Consider the following 20,174-nt stretch of genomic DNA (forward strand, 5'->3'; position numbering starts at 1 on the left):
AGCACAAAACTGTTTGTTCCCACTGTGCACTAATCACATGCATGTAGGACTACAGAACTTTTACGTGAGCACATGCTTTGTTTTTGTTGTTGTACCGTATATGTAGTCTATACACAGAATAGAATAGGTTAATGAAAACCGCACATTTTCAGACCACATTACATGTCTTCCAATTTTACATTTATTGTTGCTCAAACTAATAAGCACAGCATGCCTTAAAATTGCATCCTGCATTATTACCTGGCTGGCCAGCTGAGTGGGATATTATATATATATATATATATATATATATATATATATATATATATATATATATATATATATATATATATATATATTATATACAATGTAGTTTTGTTTTTTGTTTTTTTTCACACACATATCTCCCACTTTCATCCATTTCTTTTTCCTGTTTCATAGGAATTGGGCAGTGGGATCCCACACATGCAGGCCAAGCACTGTCGTGTGGCTATATAACGTATAACTTTTGTTGTGATCATGATCAGGCTTGACTATGAATTATACCCTCAAATGAATACGTTTTGACTCATATTTCTTCCTCAAAGCAGATTTATTTAACAAAATAATGTGATTCATACAAATCATTTTCACTTCATATGTTGACTGTAGATGTCTGACTATCAGTCATATGTGTAGACAAGGACCCACAGGAATCAAGAGGAAATATTTCATTTGTCAACTAAGTCAAAAGAGGGCTGAGTTTAAAGACCATACAGCAAGTACAATGCCAAACATTATTTAACCACTTATGTCCTATGTTATAGCCTACTTCATGGCAAATTGGTGTTGCACAGTGAAAATAGCTGATGTACAAGCTCACAACGGGTGAACTTTTAGATCTGCTATTTTCGCTACTTTTGAACATTGTTCAATATGTTTAAAAATGTCCAAAATAGGGATGCCAGGTTGAAAGTAGTTAATGATCATTCAGTGAAATCATTTGCCTCCTGGAACTGCAGGAACTGGAGCTGCTGGAGTTGGGAACAGAGTTGGGAACAGCAGGCGAAGAAGTGCCAGCTGGTTTGCTGCGGGCAACCGAGGTAGGATACTGAAGATACCCCCCAATCCCCCCAGCTACAAAAGAAGAAACATTTTAAAGTCACAAATTGTACGTAGATGAATGAATGACACTAATTACAACCATGTCACAAATGGAATTGTGATGTTGGAAGAGTTTTTTCCACAAACCTCATTGGAGTTTGAGTTCGATCTTGCAACTCTCAGGTGCTCATCTTCGACCTACAGAAAACACATGTAACAAATGTGCACCTTCAGTGTTGGTTTGGTGATACTGTATGTATGTGGAAGAAAGTTATTGGCTTTTTATCATTTAATACTCACAGGAAAAGCCAAAGCAAGGCTCAGGAGGCAGGCAAACAAGATTATTATCTTCATCATGATTTCAGCTGTAAAGTGAAAGAAAAAAATCTAGTGGTGCAGTAGTAAAATGGTATTTCTATTGTACGGCACAATTCAGGCATATAATGTAGTTTTCAATAAATAAATAAATAAAACATACCAGATTAACATATAACCATGATTCTTAATTACAAAAACATTAATCAATACACATACTGAAAAAGTTGTTACCTTGTAGTCTTCTCTAATTTCAGCCGTTTGTCAAGACTCAGGACAGCACCGATATTGTTGAAAGTCATGAGCACTTCTTATATAGTGTTTTTGCCTCTGTCGTCATCTCATTAACTTGCAGAAAATGTTAATACTTAATATTATGAAATGGTTCATCTCCACCTAATCAGGCAAGGTAAGACAAGTTTATTTGTGTAGCGATTTGCAATAACAAGGCAATTCATAGTGCTTTACACAAAACATGGTCTGTCCTGCCCTGATCCAGGTGGAAATCTGCCCTGCCCAGGTCCAGGGGGATATGGTCTGTCCACTCCTGGTCCGGGGGGAAATGGTCCACCCTGAACTTGTCCACCATCAGGGGGAAATGATCTGTCCTCTCCTGGTCCGGGCGGAAATGATCTGCCCTAGCCTTGTCCACCACTAGGGGGAAATAGTCTGCCCTGCCCTGGTCTAGGTAAATGGTCTTCCCTGGCCTTGTCCACCATCAGGGTCTCTGCTGCCCTGACCATCGCTGGTCTGGCTGTAAAATTTAAAAACAAAACAAGTAAGTGAGTTTAAGGTGTACTAACACATTTTCATTATAACTCTCAGATCCTACTACAATTATGTTGTTCTTAATACTCAAACAAGTCGATACTGATGACAGGAGTAAGGCCACTATACAAAGGGGCTCCATTGCTCCATGGGATCCTATACAAATATAATTTCGACTTTAATTGTAAATATGTTTTTTTTTGCTGGTTCATAGAATAAAACCGACAAGCAAACTCACATCAATTATTTTTTACAATAAACATATATATCTGAATGAAAAGGTTAATAAATTATGAAAACAACATGGGGCAACAGGAAGTAAGCAATTTGCTAAAAACAAAGGAGACATGTTATGTACTGTAGGTGTTGTGTGTAACCTGCTTAAGCCAGTAAGTCGTTTAATTTGTCATCTTAATTCCACTTAATGGCATGTCCTGCCACTCCCTTGTCTGATTTGGCAATATGGAGGGCTGGTCTGTTTCTCTGCGTAACACTTGCTGCAATGTAATGTGAATTTAAGACAAATGTATTAACCATACTGCATTTCTTTCCTCAAATGAATAATTAAATAAACTGGATGGAAAACAAGAAACTATCTTAATAAGTTTGAAAGCGCTGATTAATAAGTAACACCCATCCTTATTGCACTGTCATTTTATTGTCTCATTTTTACTATTTTTTAAAAACTTATTTTTATTTTCAATTCTCTTTTTTATTGTGTTCAAATGCCTCTTAAAATGTGTTTCTTTTGCACCGTCTTGATGCCCTTAATGTTTTGTGTAAAGCACTTTGAATTGCCTTGTTATTGCAACGCGCTACATGAAGAACTTGTCTCACCTTGCCTTATTAGATTGAGGTGAACGATTTCATAATAATAAGTATTAACATCTTCTGCAAGACTGCATTTTAATGACATGACGACAGAGGCGAAAACACTATATAAGAAGTGCTCATGACTTGCTTTCAACAATATCGGTGCTGTCCTGAGTCTTGACAAACAGCTGAAATTAGAGAAGACTACAAGGTAACAACTTTTTCAGAATGTGTATTGATTAATGTTTTTATAATTAAGAATCATGGTAATATGTTAATCTGGTAGTTTAAAAATATATTTTTTTATTGTACTAAGTACAATGAAAACTACATGATATGCATGAATTGTGTCGTACAATAGAAATACCATTTTTCTACTGCACCACTAGAACATTTTCTTTTCACTTTACAGCTGAAATCATGATGAAGATAATAATCTTGTTTGCCTGCCTCCTGAGCCTTGCTTTGGCTTTTCCTGTGAGTATTACATTATAAATAGCCAATAACTTTCTTCCACATACATACACCAAACCAACACTGAAGGTGCACATTTGTTACATGTGTTTTCTGTAGGTTGAAGATGAGCACCTGCGAGTTGCAAGATCGGACTCAAACTCCAATGAGGTTCGTGGAAGAAACTCTTCCAACATCACAATTCCATTTGTGACATGGTTGTAATTGGTGTCATTCATTCATCTACGTACAATTTGTGATTTTAAAATGTTCCTTCTTTTGTAGCTGGGGGGTATCTTCAGTATCCTACCTCTGTTGCCCGCAGCACAACAGGCTGCTCTTCTTCGTGCGCTGTTCCCAACTCTGTTCCCAGCTCCAGCAGCTCCAGCTCCAGCAGCTCCAGCTCCTGCAGCTCCTGCAGCTCCTGCAGCCCCTGCAGCTCCTGCAGCTCCAGGAGGCAAATGATTTCACTGAATGATCATCAACCACTTTCAACTTGACATCCCTATTTTGGACATGTCATGATATGTATTTTTTTTAAAACATGTTGAAAAATGTTCAAAAGTAGCCAAAATAGCAGATCTAAAAGTTCACCCGTTGTGAGCTTGTACATCAGCTATTTTCACTGTGCAACACCAATTTGCCATGAAGTAGGCTATAGCATAGGACATAAGTGGTTCAATAATGTTTGGCAGTGTGCTTGCTGTATGGTCTTTAAACTCAGCCCTCTTTTGACTTAGTTGACAAATGACTTTGTTTTATTATTATGATTATTTAAAAAATCTTTCCTTATTCAAACTCTCTTGTTTCCTGTGGGTCCTTGTCTATACACATATGATTGACAGTCAGACATCTACAGTCAATATATGAAGTGAAAATATTTTTTACTGAATCACATGTTAAATAAATATGCTATGAGGAAGAAATATGAGTCAAAACGTATTTATTTGAGATCATTCATAGTCAAGCCTGATCATGATCACAAACTATATTTAACTTTATATAGCCACGCTTTAGACAGTGCCTGGCCTGCATTTGTGGCCTCCCGTTGCCACAGAATTTGTCACCATCACCTTGTTTTCCCAATTTCTATGAAAAGGGGGAAATAAATGGATGCTGATTAAAGCATGGGAGTGGGATATATATATATATATATATATATATATATATATATATATATATATATATATTTACAGATAGATAATGGCACCCTTTTCATATTGGCCAGTTATAGCCACCAGGAGGCCACAATAACGTAGCTGACCTGTGCTCCGAGCTATACATAGTCATCTCTAACCTCAAATCTGAAAATCAAATCCATATTACACTGGATTTAGTTGACTTTACAAGCACAAAACTGTTTGTTCCCACTGTGCACTAATCACATGCATGCAGGACTACAAAACTTTTACGTGAGCACATGCTTTGTTTTTGTTGTTGTACCGTATATGTAGTCTATACACAGAATAGAATAGGTTAATGAAAACCGCACATTTTCAGACCACATTACTTGTCTTCCAATTTCACATTTATTGTTGCTCAGACTAATAAGCACAGCATGCCTTGCAATTGCATCCTATATTATTACCTGGCTGGCCGGCTGAGTGGGATATATATAAATATATACATATGCCCATAACTGCCCATAAAAAGTTCAGAAACGTAACTTTGGTCGATTATATCTCCCCTTTAATAATACCAATTGCATGGTATTGTGTTGTATCATTGATTAGTCACCTTTACAACAAGGTACAGCTTGTATGGATCGGGTATTCGTGGAATGAGCAACACAGCTAAAAGTGTGGGTAGCGCCTCCAAACAATTTGCCAAAATAACCCAATATGCTTCTGTTGGTAATCGCTCTTGTTTTGAGCGGCCTGCCAGCACGCACCTGCCGAGAGGTGTGTGCTAGTCACAGGTGTGTGTGACTGGCACCTGAACATGGGTCTTGCAACTTTGTTGAGTTTGTGTGTGTTCCAAGCAGCAACACTGTCCCCATGGAAAGATGCCACGTTTGTCCCTTCAGGATAAGGCCCGTGCAATTGGGCAAGTGAAGCTGGTGTTCCGTTACACAGATTACGCATTATTTGGTGTTAGCCCTGGTACCATTTGCAGGCAGGTGTGTGCCAGTCACAGTCACAGGTGTGTGACTGGCACCTGAGCATGGGTCCTGCAACTTTTACATCTGTCTTTGACACTGTTGTGCAAATCTTGCCCGTATGTAGGCCTGTCCCCGACTAAGGATTTCTATAGTCGAATCTGATTGGCCAATAGTTGCCTATAGTCGACTAATAGTCAACTTTTTTTTTTGCGCATGATTCGACTGAGATTGGCAGTTGAATCAGTCTGATTTGACTGCCAATCTCAGTTGAATCATGCCAAAAAAGATGTTATGCAATATACGAACATTCCATTAAAAAAAAAAAAAAAAACACCCCTCGACTGATTAGTCGACTATTCGAATAATCGCCTACCCGTATGGTTCCTCAGTGAAGCAAGGGGGAGGAACCGGTCTTCTTGGGTTGTTGACTTCCTTTGACATCACCAGTCTCACAGAACTTGGTCCTAAGTTTGGAAATGGTACCAGGTCTGACACTAAATAATTAGGGGTGCCAGAAAAAATTTGATTCGATTTTGAATTGCGATTTTGATGTTGGGCAATTCAGAATCGATTCTTATTTTCTCATTGTTTCATAGGAGTTGGGAAAACAGGGTGAAGGAGACAAATTCTGTGGCACTGGGAGACCACACATGCAGGCCAGGCACTGTCTATAGCGTGGCAATACAAGGTTATATAACTTTTGTTGTGATCATGATCAGGCTTGATTATGAAGGATCTCAAATGAATACGTTTTGACTCGTATTTCTTCCTCATAGCAGATTTATTTAACACATGTGATTCATTACAAATAATTTTCACTTCATATGTTGACTGTAGACTGTAGACTGTTTCAAATAATCGTAATAATAAAACAAAAAGTAATTTGTCAACTAAGTCAAAAGAGGGCTGAGTTTAAAGACCATACAGCAAGCACACTGCCAAACATTATTTTACCACTTATGTCCTATGTATTATAGCCTACTTCATGGCAAATTGGTGTTGCACAGTGAAAATAGCTGATGTACAAGCTCACAACGGGTGAACCTTTAGACCTGCTATTTTTGCTACTTTTGAATATTGTTCAACATGTTTAAAATGTTCACATATCATGACATGTCCAAAATAGGGATGCCAGGTTGAAAGTGGTTAATGATCATTCAGTGAAATCATTTGCCTCCTGGAACTGCAGCAGCCGGTGTAGTTGGGAACAGAGTTGGGAACAGCAGGCGAAGAAGTGCAGCCTGTTGTGCTGCGGGCAACAGAGGTAGGATACTGATGATACCCCCCAATCCCCCCATCTACAAAAGAAGGAACATTTTAAAATAAAAAATTGTACGTAGATGAATGAATGACACTAATTACAACCATGTCACAAATGGAATTGTGATGTTGGAAGAATTTTTTCCACAAACCTCATTGGAGTTTGAGTTCGATCTTGCAACTCGCAGGTGCTTATCTTCGACCTACAGAAAACACATGTAACAAATATGCACCTTCAGTGTTGATTTGGTGATACTGTATGTATGTGGAAGAAAGTTATTGGCTTTTTATCATTTAATACTCACAGGAAAAGCCAAAGCAAGGCTCAGGAGGCAGGCAAACAAGATTATTATCTTCATCATGATTTCAGCTGTAAAGTGAAAAGAAAACATTCTAGTGGTGCAGTTGTAAAATGATGTTGTATTCTATTCTATTGTACGGCACAATTCATGCATATATGTAGTTTTGAAATATACTTTAATTAGATTAAAGGTAGGGTAAGTGATTTGCAATTATTCAAATAATTGCAAAATGGGTCTATGTTCTGATAGTGCTCGTTACTATAGAGTGTCCTGTCCATATAAGGAGTCTCCATGTTTCTCCAGCTCTTTATAAAACAGAAAATGCATTTTCGTTTCAGTTTCAGTTTCATTTCCAATTTTATCCAATCAGGATAGAGAACTCAATCAGGATATAGATTAAACAAGTGAAATTGGAAGTGATTACACTAAGAAATGAGCAGGCAAAATTAGAACTGGAACACTATAAAAATGAAGCTTAAAAATGGGTACTCTCTCCTGATTGGCTGAGATTTTGACACCTACCAGAAAATGTATTTTCTGTTTATTAAAGAGCTGGAGAGACGGGGAGACTCCTGTTACTGAACAAACACTCTATAGCAATGATTACTATCAGAATATAGTGCTTTAACCTTTTAAAAAAATACTTTTTGTTTTAACCCAAAAATATCACTTACCCTACCTTTAAATAGATTAACATATTACCATGATTCTTAATTATAAAAACATTAATCAAAACACATTCTGAAAAAGTTGTTACCTTGTAGTCTTCTCTAATTTCAGCCGTTTGTCAAGACTCAAGACAGCACAGATATTGTTGAAAGCAAGTCATGAGCACTTCTTATATAGTGTTTTTGCCTCTGTCGTCATGTCATTAAAATGCAGTCTTGCAGAAAATGTTAATACTTAATATTATGAAATCGTTCATCTTCACCTAATCAGGCAAGGTAAGACAAGTGTTTTTGTGTAGCGCGTTGCAATAACAAGGTAATTCAAAGTGCTTTACACAAAACATTATTATATATATATATATATATATATATATATATATATATATATATATATATGAACTGCCCAGGTCCGAGGGGAAATGGTCTGTCCACTCCTGGTCCGGGAGAAATGGTCTGTCCACTCCTGGTCCGGGAGAAATGGTCTGTCCACTCCTGGTCCGGGGGGATATGGTCTTCCCTGGCCTTGTCCACCAGGTTGTTCTCAGGCTCCAGCTGGGGTCACCGTCCACGTAGCCGTGCCGACGATGCAAAGGACCTCCTCGTCAAAGACCCTTGGTCAGCGACCCTCCTGGAACCCACGTACCCTCCCCTCATCCAATCTGATTTTCATAAAAAAATGTAGTTAAACTAACTTAAAGGTGTGGTTCTTGATTTGTGAATCAGACATTATGCATCGCAACATCCCTGAAGACATCGCAAAACTCCACCCTGATTCACGTTTTTGTATGTGTGCAATATGCAACAAACATGCAATAAGGCATTATAACACACACTCACGCACTCACGCACGCACGCACGCACGCACGCACGCACGCACGCACGCACGCACGCACGCACGCACGCACGCACGCACGCACGCTCACACACACACACACACACACACACACACACACACACACACACACACACACACACACACACACACACACTTAACTACTTTCTTTGTCATTTACCTTTAACCCTGCTGTAATAGTTTTTCTTGACCAAGATGCATTAAGAGAACAATGCAAATGAGTGCACTGATTAATGATGGATTGTAATGCAAAAAAACAAACATTAAAACTCACATCAATTCTTTTTTTACAATAAACATACATATCTGAATGAAAAGGTTCATGTAACAACATGAGGCAATAGGAAGTAAGCAATTTGCTAAAACAAGGAGACATGTTATGTAGGTGTTGTGTGTAACCTGCTTAAGCCAGTAAGTCGTTTCATTTGTCACCTTAATCCTGGTCTGGTCTGTTTCTCTGAGTAACGTAACACTTGCTGCAATCTAATGTGAATTTAAGACAAATGTATTAACCATACTGCATTACTTTCCTCAAATGAATAATTAAATAAACCGGATGGAAAACAAGAATATCTTAATAAGTTTGAAAAGTAATACCCATCCTTATTGCACTGTAATTTCATTGTCTAATTTTTTCTATTTTGTTTGAACTTATTCTTATTCTCTATTCTCTTAACTTTTTAAAAACAAATTAAATTGTATTCAAATGTGTTTCTTTTGCACCGTCTTGATGCCCTTAATGTTTTGTGTAAAGCACTTTGAATTGCCTTGTCATTGCAACGCGCTACACAAATAAACTTGTCTCATCTTGCCTTATTAGGTTGAGGTGAACGATTTCATAATATTAAGTATTAACATTTTCTGCAAGAATGATGATCTCAGATGAGATGACGACAGAGACAAAAACACTATATAAGAAGTGCTCATGACTTGCTTTCAACAATATCGGTGCTGTCCTGAGTCTTGACAAACGGCTGAAATTAGAGAGACTACAAGGTAACAACTTTTTCAGTATGTGTATTAATTAATGTTTTTATATTCAAGATGGTAATATGTTAATCTTTTTTTTTTATTATTTTTTTATATTACTAAGTACTATGAAAACTACATGAATATGCATGAATTGTGTTGTACAATAGAAATACAATTTTACTACTGCACCACTAGATTTTCTTCTTTTCACTTTACAGCTGAAATCATGATGAAGATAATAATCTTGTTTGCCTGCCTCCTGAGCCTTGCTTTGGCTTTTCCTGTGAGTATTAAATGATAAAAAGCCAAAAACGTTCTTCCACATACATACAGTATCACCAAACCAACACTGAAGGTGCACATTTGTTACATGTGTTTTCTGTAGGTCGAAGATGAGCACCTGCGAGTTGCAAGATCGAACTCAAACTCCAATGAGGTTTGTGGAAAAATCTCTTCCAACATCATAATTCCATTTGTGACATGGTTGTAATTAGTGTCATTCGTTGATCTACGTACAATTTGTGATTTTAAAATGTTCCTTCTTTTGTAGATGGGGGGATTGGGGGGTATCTTCAGTATCCTACCTCTGTTGCCCGCAGCACAACAGGCTGCACTTCTTCGCGCGCTGTTCCCAACTCTGTTCCCAACTCCACCAGCTGCGGCTCCACCAGCAGCTCCAGCTCCCGCAGCTCCTGCAGCTCCAGGAGGCAGATAATTTCACTGAGTTATCATTAACCACTTTTAAACTGGCATCCCTATTTTGGACACACATGTCATGATATGTAAACAATTTTAAAAACGTTGAACAATGTTCAAAAGTTGCCAAAATAGCAGATCTAAAAGCTCACCCTTTGTGAGCTTTTACATCAGCTGTTTTCACTGTGCAACACCAATTTGTCATGAAGTAGGCTATAACATAAGACATAAGTGGTTAAATAATGTTTGTCAGTGTGCTTGCTGTATGGTCTTTAAATTCAGCCCTCTTTTGACTATTCTAGTCTATTCTATTCTATATTGAAAAATCTCTCCATCTGAAATCTCTCTTGTTTCCTGTGTGTCCTTGTCTACACATAATGACTGATAGTCAGACATCTACAGACAACATATGAAGTGAAAATTATTTGTAATGAATCACATTTGTTAAATAAATCTGCCATGAGGAAGAAATATGAGTCAAAACTTATTCATTTGAGATCATTCATAGTCAAGCCTGATCATGATCACAAGTTCAACAAAAGTTATATATAACTTTATATAGCCACGCTATAGACAGTGCCTCCCGTTGCCACAGAATGCCACAGAATGTATTGTCTCCGCCAGGCCGAAAGGCATGACGAGAGAGTATGTTTTGCACCCTGTCCGTCCGTCCGTCCGTCTGTCCGTCCGTCTGTCCGACCTTCTGTCTCTGAGCAGCTGATCTCCGGCACCGTGGACCCGGTCACTGCGAAACTGTGCACACATACTCCCTGGATGCTAATTCAGAACCTCTGGCCCGAATTTTTCTGATTGGCCTGTTGTAGCGCCATCAGGAGGCCGATTTGTGCAAAACTATTTTTTTGATACTACTCCTACAGATTTTGTCCAAACATCACACAAATCGTTACGCGGTATCTCTATAGTCATGTGATCAACACAGATCTGTCCGATTTCCCATTTCCTGATTGCCTAAGATTGGCTTCCAAAGTTTGCAGGATTGGTTCGTTTTGAACAAAATGCCTCAAATCATGAACGCAGCATGCAATTTCAGTGACATTTTGCACGCATATTCCCACTAGGCCGAGGAAGAAATTCCACCCTTTTCACATTGGCCTGTTATAGCGCCACCAGCAGGTCTAATTTAGCAAAACACATTTTGGGAACAAAATGCCTCAAATCATTAATGATGGATTGTAATGCAAAAAAACAAACATTAAAACTCACATCAATTCTTTTTTTACAATAAACATACATATCTGAATGAAAAGGTTCATGTAACAACATGAGGCAATAGGAAGTAAGCAATTTGCTAAAACAAGGAGACATGTTATGTAGGTGTTGTGTGTAACCTGCTTAAGCCAGTAAGTCGTTTCATTTGTCACCTTAATCCTGGTCTGGTCTGTTTCTCTGAGTAACGTAACACTTGCTGCAATCTAATGTGAATTTAAGACAAATGTATTAACCATACTGCATTACTTTCCTCAAATGAATAATTAAATAAACCGGATGGAAAACAAGAATATCTTAATAAGTTTGAAAAGTAATACCCATCCTTATTGCACTGTAATTTCATTGTCTAATTTTTTCTATTTTGTTTGAACTTATTCTTATTCTCTATTCTCTTAACTTTTTAAAAACAAATTAAATTGTATTCAAATGTGTTTCTTTTGCACCGTCTTGATGCCCTTAATGTTTTGTGTAAAGCACTTTGAATTGCCTTGTCATTGCAACGCGCTACACAAATAAACTTGTCTCATCTTGCCTTATTAGGTTGAGGTGAACGATTTCATAATATTAAGTATTAACATTTTCTGCAAGAATGATGATCTCAGATGAGATGACGACAGAGACAAAAACACTATATAAGAAGTGCTCATGACTTGCTTTCAACAATATCGGTGCTGTCCTGAGTCTTGACAAACGGCTGAAATTAGAGAGACTACAAGGTAACAACTTTTTCAGTATGTGTATTAATTAATGTTTTTATATTCAAGATGGTAATATGTTAATCTTTTTTTTTTATTATTTTTTTATATTACTAAGTACTATGAAAACTACATGAATATGCATGAATTGTGTTGTACAATAGAAATACAATTTTACTACTGCACCACTAGATTTTCTTCTTTTCACTTTACAGCTGAAATCATGATGAAGATAATAATCTTGTTTGCCTGCCTCCTGAGCCTTGCTTTGGCTTTTCCTGTGAGTATTAAATGATAAAAAGCCAAAAACGTTCTTCCACATACATACAGTATCACCAAACCAACACTGAAGGTGCACATTTGTTACATGTGTTTTCTGTAGGTCGAAGATGAGCACCTGCGAGTTGCAAGATCGAACTCAAACTCCAATGAGGTTTGTGGAAAAATCTCTTCCAACATCATAATTCCATTTGTGACATGGTTGTAATTAGTGTCATTCGTTGATCTACGTACAATTTGTGATTTTAAAATGTTCCTTCTTTTGTAGATGGGGGGATTGGGGGGTATCTTCAGTATCCTACCTCTGTTGCCCGCAGCACAACAGGCTGCACTTCTTCGCGCGCTGTTCCCAACTCTGTTCCCAACTCCACCAGCTGCGGCTCCACCAGCAGCTCCAGCTCCCGCAGCTCCTGCAGCTCCAGGAGGCAGATAATTTCACTGAGTTATCATTAACCACTTTTAAACTGGCATCCCTATTTTGGACACACATGTCATGATATGTAAACAATTTTAAAAACGTTGAACAATGTTCAAAAGTTGCCAAAATAGCAGATCTAAAAGCTCACCCTTTGTGAGCTTTTACATCAGCTGTTTTCACTGTGCAACACCAATTTGTCATGAAGTAGGCTATAACATAAGACATAAGTGGTTAAATAATGTTTGTCAGTGTGCTTGCTGTATGGTCTTTAAATTCAGCCCTCTTTTGACTATTCTAGTCTATTCTATTCTATATTGAAAAATCTCTCCATCTGAAATCTCTCTTGTTTCCTGTGTGTCCTTGTCTACACATAATGACTGATAGTCAGACATCTACAGACAACATATGAAGTGAAAATTATTTGTAATGAATCACATTTGTTAAATAAATCTGCCATGAGGAAGAAATATGAGTCAAAACTTATTCATTTGAGATCATTCATAGTCAAGCCTGATCATGATCACAAGTTCAACAAAAGTTATATATAACTTTATATAGCCACGCTATAGACAGTGCCTGGCCTGCATGTGTGGCCTCCCGTTGCCACAGAATGTATTGTCTCCGCCAGGCCGAAAGGCATGACGAGAGAGTATGTTTTGCACCCTGTCCGTCCGTCCGTCCGTCTGTCCGTCCGTCTGTCCGACCTTCTGTCTCTGAGCAGCTGATCTCCGGCACCGTGGACCCGGTCACTGCGAAACTGTGCACACATACTCCCTGGATGCTAATTCAGAACCTCTGGCCCGAATTTTTCTGATTGGCCTGTTGTAGCGCCATCAGGAGGCCGATTTGTGCAAAACTATTTTTTTGATACTACTCCTACAGATTTTGTCCAAACATCACACAAATCGTTACGCGGTATCTCTATAGTCATGTGATCAACACAGATCTGTCCGATTTCCCATTTCCTGATTGCCTAAGATTGGCTTCCAAAGTTTGCAGGATTGGTTCGTTTTGAACAAAATGCCTCAAATCATGAACGCAGCATGCAATTTCAGTGACATTTTGCACGCATATTCCCACTAGGCCGAGGAAGAAATTCCACCCTTTTCACATTGGCCTGTTATAGCGCCACCAGCAGGTCTAATTTAGCAAAACACATTTTGGGAACAAAATGCCTCAAATCATGAATGCAGTGTCCGATTGCCGTGAAAGGCCTTTGAATAAATGCCACCCTTTTCATATTGGCCTATTAAAGCGCCACCAGGAGGCCACATAACCTACCTCACAATAACCTATCTGACCTGGCGGAGACCTGTGCTCCGAGGAGCACTTTTCCTAGTTTATTTTTGGGCGGTGAAACCGCCCCTATATGTGAGGTTTGGACATTTGCACCCCCCAACCCTGCGCTGTGATTGGCCACCAGTGTACCCCCCTAACCCTGCACCGTGATTGGCCAATCACAGTCTATTCAGGACTGTGATTGGCTAGTGAAACATGACACATGTGCATAGCCCTATAAATAGGACTATGCACTTTAAAAAAAACACATTTTTGTTTTGTTTTTTCAAGTTAGGGGTGTACAATGGTTGGTCCACAATATTATTATTATATTATATTATAATATTATTTTCTTTAAGTGAACTTCCATCACTGTGATGACCACTGTGACCACACCGCCCACTTCACACTGGGTGTGATTTTTATTTACATTATTAGTTTGCTATTGCAACTATATTTATTGACTTTGCACCCTCTTAATGCTCTGTGTTTCTGCTTCATGTTTTGTGTAAAGCACTTTGCCTAAATAATAACAATGATAAAACAACACAATAATTATCTAAAATAAAAAATGCACCCAAAAGGAAACTTTGCTGTACAGTAAGGAGCATGTTCGAGCATAAAAGTTCATCAAAAAACTGTGTTGGAAGAAATACTTAAATGTTTTACTTAAAGGTAGGGTAAGTGATTTTCTTTGGTTAAAATAAGTGTTAAATAGCTCTATATTTTGATTGTACTCATTGCTATAGAGTGTTTGTTCAGTAACATGATACTCCATGTCTCTCCAGCTCTTTATTAAACAGAAAATGCATTTTCAAGTCAGGATACCAATTTTATCCAATCAGGATAGAGAACTCAGACAGGCTACAGATTAAACAAACATGTCATACATAATGATAATGGTATAGTCTCTATATGACATAATAAATGTTTTGGTCACAATCAAATAGTTCACATAAATACATTTCCCAGGAAACTGTACAGGACTAGAACATCATAACATAAGCAGCTGGAAAAAGTAAAAACATGATTGCATAGCATGTGACTATTAGAACACACACACAAACACACACACACAAACAAACACATACACACACACACATACACGCGCACGCACGCACGCACGCACGCACGCACGCACGCACGCACGCACGCACGCACGCACGCACGCACGCACACACGTACGCACGCACGCACGCACGCACACACACACACACACACACACACACACACACACACACACACACACACACACACACACACACACACACACACACACACACACACACACACACACACACACTATACTGTATAGATTTAGATATAGCATTTCTATTTCTTATATATAGTTTGTAAAACTGGTCTTAGTTGACTTTACAAGCACAAAACTGTTCCCACTGTGCACTAATCACATGCATATAGGACTACAGAACTTTTACGTGAGCACATGCTTTGTTTTTGTTGTTGTACCGTATATGTAGTCTATACACAGAATAGAATAGGTTAATGAACACCGCACATTTTTAGACCACATTACATGTCTTCCAGTTTCACATTTATTTATTGTTGCTCAACTGCCCATAAAAAGTTCAGACACTTAACTTTGGTCGATTATATCTCCCCTTTAATAATACCAATTGGTATTGTGTTTTATCGTTGATTAGTCACCTTTACAACGAGGTACAGTTTGTAAGGATCGGGTATTCGTGGAATGAGCAACACAGCTAAAAGTGTGGGTAGTGCTTCCAAAAAAAATGCCAAAATCACCCAATATGCTTCTGTTGGTAATCTCTCTCGTTTTGAGCGGCCTGCCAGCACACACCTGCCGAGAGGTGTGTGCCAGTCACAGGTGTGTGTGACTGGCACCTGAACATGGGTCTTGCAACTTTGTTGAGTTTGTGTTCCAAGCAGCAACACTGTCCCCATGGAAAGATGTCACGTTTGTCCCTTCAGGATAAGGCCCGTGCAATAGGGCAAGTGCAGCTGGTGTTCCGTTACACAGATTACGCATTCTTTGGTGTTAGCCCTGGTACCATTTGCAGGCAGGTGTGTGCCAGTCACAGTCACAGGTGTGTGTGTGACTGGCACCTGAGCATGGGTCCTGCAACTTTTACATCCGTCTTTGATACCGTTGTGCAAATCTTGGCCGTAAACCTATGGTTCCTCAGTGAAGCAAGGGGGAGAAACCGGTCCTCTTGTGTTGTTGACTTCCTTTGACTTCACAAGTCTCACAGAACTTAGTGCTAAGTTTGGAAATGGTACCAGGGCTGACAATAAATAATTAGGGGTGCCAGAAAAAATCGATTCGATTTCAAATCGCGATTCTAATGTTGGACGATTCAGAATCGATTCTCATTTTCTCATTATTTTTCTCAGGAATTGGGAAAACAGGGTGTTGGTGACCAATTCTGTGGCAGTGGGAGACCACACATGCAGGCCAGGCACTGTCTATAGCGTGGCTATATAAGGTTATATAACTTTTGTTGTGATCATGATCAGGCTTGACTATGAATGATCTCAAATAAATAAGTTTTGACTCATATTTCTTCCTCATGGCAGATTTATTTAACACATGTGATTCATTACAAATCATTTTCACTTCATATGTTGACTGTAGATGTCTGACTGTCAGTCATATGTGTAGACAAGGACCCAGAGGAAACAAGAGAGAAGGTTAACAAGGAAAGATTTTTCAAATAATCGTAATAATAAAACAAAAAGTAATTTGTCAACAGAGGGCTGAGTTTAAAGACCATACAGCAAGCACACTGCCAAACATTATTTAACCACTTATGTCCTATGTTATAGCCTACCTCATGGCAAATTGGTGTACAGTGAAAATAGCTGATGTACAAGCTCACAACGGGTGAACTTTTAGATCTGCTATTTTCGCTACTTTTGAATATTGTTCAACATGTTTAAAATATTTACATATCATGACATCTTGACATGATGTCCAAAATAGGGATGCCAGGTTGAAAGTAGTTAATGATCATTCAGTGAAATCATTTGCCTCCTGGAACTGCAGCAGCCGGTGTAGTTGGGAACAGAGTTGGGAAGAGCAGGCGAAGAAGTGCCAGCTGGTTTGCTGCAGGCAACTGAGGTAGGATACTGAAGATACCCCCCAATCCCCCCATCTACAAAAGAAGGAACATTTTAAAATCACAAATTGTACGTAGATGAATGAATGACACTAATTGCAACCATGTCACAAATGGAATTGTGATGTTGGAAGAATCTTTTCCACGAACCTCATTGGAGTTTGAGTTCGATCTTGCAACTCGCAGGTGCTCATCTTCGACCTACAGAAAACACATGTAACAAATATGCACCTTCAGTGTTGGTTTGGTGATACTGTATGTTTGTGGAAGAGAGTTTTTGGCTTTTTATCATTTAATACTCACAGGAAAAGCCAAAGCAAGGCTCAGGAGGCAGGCAAACAAGATTATTATCTTCATCATGATTTCAGCTGTAAAGTGAAAAGAAAACATTCTAGTGGTGCAGTTGTAAAATGATATTGTATTGTATTCTATTGTACGGCACAATTCATGCATATAATGTAGTTTTAAAATATACTTTAAAATATTAAAATATAAGAAAACATACCAGATTAACATATTACCATGATTCTTAATTCTAAAAACATTAATCAATACACATTCTGAGAAGGTTACCTTGTAGTCTTCTCTAATTTCAGCCGTTTGTCAAGACTCAGGACAGCACCGATATTGTTGAAAGCAAGTCACGAGCACTTCTTAAATAGTGTTTTTGCCTCTGTCGTCATTAAAATGCAGTCTTGCAGAAAATGTTAATACTTAATATTATGAAATCGTTCATCTCTACCTAATCAGGCAAGGTAAGACAAGTTTTTGCGCGCGTTGCAATAACAAGGCAATTCAAAGTGCTTTACACAAAACATTATATATATATATATATATATATATATATATATATATATATATATATATATATATATATATATATATATATATATATATATATATATATATATATATATATATATATATATATATATCCCACTACAACATAATTGTAGTAGGATCTGAGAGTTATAATGAAAAATGTGTTGGTTCAACACCTTAAACTCACTTACTTGTTTTGTTTTTACATTTTACAGCCGGACCAGCGATGGACAGGGCAGCAGAGACCCTAATGGTGGACAAGGCCATCCATGTATATACAGTATAAAACTTACTATGGTGAACAAACACACTACAAGATTGCCTGATTGCCAGACAGGTTGTGAAAGGCCCATCCATCCCACTATGACTAAGGGGGGGATACACAACCCCTCTGTCATTGGGCTTTAAAAATAGTGACACTATGAATTCCTGGGACAGTAAATATCAGTCCTGGAAATATATGATTTGCGTCATATTACCATAAAGTCAAAGTCTGGTCCACCATTAGGTGAAAATGGTCTGCCCTGGCCTGGTTGTTCTCAGGTTCCTGCTGGGGGTCACCGTCCACGTAGCCGTGCCGACGATGCAAACGACCTCCTCGCCAAAGACTCCTGGAACCCACGTCCCCTCCCCTCATCCAGTCTGATTTTCATTAATAGATGTACTTAAACTTACTTAAAGGTGTGGTTCTTGATTCGTGAATCAGACATTATGCATCGCAACATCCCTGAAGACATCGCAAAACTCCACCCTGATTCACGTCTTTTGTATGTGTGCAATATGCAACACACATTATAAGGCATTATTTATTACACATTTGATCTGATTTATTTGAAAAGCAAAACCACAAGATTACAGCAGTTCGAGGATTACACAAGAAAGTCCTAAGACTTATTTCCGTTGAGGTCCTCTCACACTTAGCAGTCAAATAAGTTACAATACATTACTATACAAAACACAATACATTACATTACACACGAACGCACGCACGCACGCACGCACGCACGCACGCACGCACGCACGCACGCACGCACGCACGCACGCACGCACGCACGCACGCACGCACGCACGCACGCACGCACGCACGCACGCACGCACGCACGCACGCACGCACGCACAATCACACACGCACACGCACACGCACACGCACACGCACACGCACACGCGCTCGGACACACACACACACACACACACACACACACACACACACACACACACACACACACACACACACACACACACACACACACACACACACACACTTAACTACTTTCTTTGTCATTTACCTTCAACCCTGCTGTTATAGTTTTCTAATACGGAGATTGTCTTGACCAAGATTTATTAAGAGAACAATGCAAATGAGTGCACTGTTTAATGATGGATTGTAATGCAAACATTAAAACTCACATCAATTCTTTTTTTTTACAATAAACATACATATCTGAATGAAAAGGTTCATGTACAACTCAGGAAAACAACGTGAGGCAATAGGAAGTAAGCAATTTGCTAAAACAAGGTGACTTGTTACTGTATGTAGGTGTTGTGTGTAACCTGCTTAAGCCTTTAACTGTTTAATTTGTCACCTTAATCCTGGTCTGGTCTGTTTCTCTGAGTAACACTTGCTGCAATGTGATGTGAATTTAAAACAAATGTATTAACCATACTACATTTCTTTCCTCAAATGAATATAATTAAATAATCCGGATGGAAAGCAAGAAACTATCTTAATAAGTTTGAAAGCGCTGATTAACAAGTAACACCCATACTTATTGCAATGTAATTTTTCTATTTTGTTTGAACGTATTCTTATTTACTATTCTCTTAACTTTTAAAAAACTAATTTTATTGTATTCAAATGTCCCTTAAAATGATTTATTTTGCACTGTCTTGATGCCCTTAATGTTTTGTGTAAAGCACTTTGAATTGCCTTGTTATTGCAACGCGCTACACAAATAAACTGGTCTCACCTTGTCTTATTAGGTTGAGGTGAACGATTTCATAATATTAAGTATTAACATTTTCTGCAAGAATGATGATCTCAGATGAAATGAGGACAGAGGGAAAACACTATATAAGAAGTGCTCATGA

General features: G+C 38.4%; 4 long non-coding RNA genes across 7 annotated transcripts; 2 read left to right on the forward strand and 2 right to left on the reverse strand.

Annotated features, from left to right (window-relative positions):
- Positions 1-572: 572 nt before the first annotated feature.
- On the reverse strand, positions 573-1,662 carry LOC308089467. The gene is made up of 4 exons (XR_013933506.1): positions 1,612-1,662; positions 1,363-1,427; positions 1,210-1,260; positions 573-1,095 (listed from the first exon to the last, which is right to left on the reverse strand). It is a non-coding gene; the product is annotated as an uncharacterized lncRNA (long non-coding RNA).
- A 4,698-nt stretch (positions 1,663-6,360) lies between these two features.
- On the reverse strand, positions 6,361-17,907 carry LOC308089466. 2 transcript variants are annotated; one of them, XR_013933504.1, is made up of 5 exons: positions 17,838-17,907; positions 17,568-17,632; positions 17,415-17,465; positions 16,997-17,300; positions 6,361-6,493 (listed from the first exon to the last, which is right to left on the reverse strand). It is a non-coding gene; the product is annotated as an uncharacterized lncRNA (long non-coding RNA). The 2 variants fall into 2 exon arrangements; XR_013933505.1 differs by lacking the exon at positions 6,361-6,493 and having other exon boundaries at positions 16,706-17,300.
- Positions 9,546-10,734, forward strand: LOC308089468. Of its 2 annotated transcripts, none has more exons than XR_013933507.1 (4): positions 9,546-9,606; positions 9,786-9,850; positions 9,953-10,003; positions 10,118-10,734. It is a non-coding gene; the product is annotated as an uncharacterized lncRNA (long non-coding RNA). The 2 variants fall into 2 exon arrangements; XR_013933508.1 differs by having other exon boundaries at positions 9,551-9,591.
- On the forward strand, positions 12,164-13,352 carry LOC308088734. 2 transcript variants are annotated; one of them, XR_013933466.1, is made up of 4 exons: positions 12,164-12,224; positions 12,404-12,468; positions 12,571-12,621; positions 12,736-13,352. It is a non-coding gene; the product is annotated as an uncharacterized lncRNA (long non-coding RNA). The 2 variants fall into 2 exon arrangements; XR_013933467.1 differs by having other exon boundaries at positions 12,170-12,209.
- Positions 17,908-20,174: the final 2,267 nt, after the last annotated feature.

The sequence above is a fragment of the Gymnoscopelus braueri genome, assembly GCF_963280865.1.
Source record: "Gymnoscopelus braueri genome assembly, chromosome: 7".
In the NCBI taxonomy this organism is placed as follows: Eukaryota; Metazoa; Chordata; class Actinopteri; order Myctophiformes; family Myctophidae; genus Gymnoscopelus; species Gymnoscopelus braueri.